This window comes from Aureococcus anophagefferens (genome assembly GCF_000186865.1).
Source record: "Aureococcus anophagefferens unplaced genomic scaffold AURANscaffold_1, whole genome shotgun sequence".
In the NCBI taxonomy this organism is placed as follows: Eukaryota; class Pelagophyceae; order Pelagomonadales; family Pelagomonadaceae; genus Aureococcus; species Aureococcus anophagefferens.
Window position 1 is genome coordinate 575,768 of NW_008705561.1, and position 1,955 is coordinate 577,722.

Genomic DNA, 1,955 nt, shown 5'->3' on the forward strand with positions numbered 1-1,955 from the left:
CGCCGAGCTTGCGGAGGCCCGCGAGGAGCTCCGCGGCCGAGAGCTCGCCGTCGCCCGACGCGTCCCACTTCGCGAAGGCGGAGTCTAATGAACCGCCGCCGTCCTCGTAGGTGATCAGCAGCGTCCCGAGCTTCCGCGCGAGGTCCTCGGCCGCCTCGGAGCCGCGGTCGCTGCCGCCGCTCGAGGAGTGGAAGGAGATGCGCTTGCGCCGGAGGCCCAGCGCGTCGCGGCCCCGCGCGACGAAGGCCTCGAAGCCCGAAAAGTCCAGATGATCCGCGCCCGCCGTCTTCAGCAGCACCTCCACGTCCGGCCGCTCCACGCCGTCGAAGGCCTTCCCGGGAAGGCCCTTCAGGCCCTTGAGGATCTCCGCGGCGCTCAGCAGGCCGTCGCCGGACGCGTCCCATTTGGCGAACGCCGCGCGGAGGTCGCCGCCGCCGTCCTCGAAGGCGATCAAGAGCTCCGCGAGCCTGCGCTCCCCGGCCGCTAGAACGACGTCGCCGCCGGCGGAGCCGCCGTCGGACGCGTTGGACGACGCCGCCGCGCGGCTCGACGGCTCCGTCGGCGCCGTCGTGTCCTTGGGGCTCGTCGCGCGCGCGCCGGGCGGCGTCCCCGGCGCCGCGCTCTCCGGCGGCGACGCGCTCCGGGGCGAATCCCGGGGCCGCTGCGACTCCGCGGGCGACTCCCGGCCGCCGCCCGCGGCTAAGCGTTGCTCCAGCGCCTCGCAGCGCCGCGTCAGCGCCGCGACCGCGGAGCCCTCGTCGCGGCGGTAGCGGTCGACGTCGAGGCGGGCCTCGGTCAGCCGCCGCTCGAGCCGCGCGACGTTCTCCGCGAGGATCTCGCACTCCTCGCTCGACCGGCGCAGCTTCCCGCGCAGGATGGGCACCTGGAGCGCCTCGCTGCGCAGCGGCCGCAGCGCCTTGAGCTCGCTCAGCGCCTCGAAGAGCCGCCGCTCCAACTTCGCGACGGCCCGCTCGTAGTCCTCGCGGTCCGCGAAGGTCGACGTGTCGTAGCGCGCGCGCAGCGGCAGCTCGTGGGACGCGACGTACTGCTCGCTGGCCCGCGGCGCGCCGTCGAACTTCTCGCGCTCCCAGATGGCCCGCGCCTCGTTGCGGCTGATGGACTCGCCGGCGCGGAACTTCTGCACGGCCCAGGGCGCGCGCGGCAGGATGGCCTTGTAGAGCCGGTCGTTGCCCACCAGGGCGCGCGCCGTGTCCGCATCGATGCGCTCGGGGAGCACGTGCGCCGCGCCCATCAGGGCTGCCCGCGCAGGCAAACCGACTGTGTGTGGTGTTGAATCGATGGTGCTCGCTCCAGGCAGCTCCAGGCACGAGGCGACCACGGACAAAAGATTCGAACCTCACGCCGAGGTGGGTGGGTGGGTCCGGAGGCCTGGTTTGGAAAATCTACAGTGTACTGATGGGTACTTGTAACGCGCGCGCGCGCGCGCGGTCATGACCCGCGGTGCCGCGGCTGACGGTCGCGCGGCGCCTCGGCGACGTGTCTTCACGCCGCTATCGTCGTCTCTGGGCAAGCGCCGCTTCTCGCCGCGGCGAGTCGAGCGGCGCGGGTGCCCGTTCTCATTGCAAAGCGGAGATTGGACCGCGCAGCTCCGCGACACGAGAGAGCGCGCGCGCGGAATCGCGCGCGCGTTGTGGCGATTCGGCGAGCGGCAACTTGAAGGTAACTAACGAAAAGGAGGTCCCTGATTGGCCAGGAGGTGGGTGGGTGGGTGCCGGGCCCGCGAGCGAGGAACCCGGCGTAGGGTACCGCGGCTTTTATCCCGGGCGCCTCTTGCTCCAGGGAGAAATTCGGCACTTTTTTCATGCTGGCAGAGACCAAAAAAGAGGAAAAAAGAGGAAAAAAAAAAGAAAAAAACCGGCGCCGAAGGCGCCGGAACGGCGCCGGAGGCGCCGGAGAGGCGCCGAAGGCGCCGAGGCGTAAAAAGAAAAGAAGAT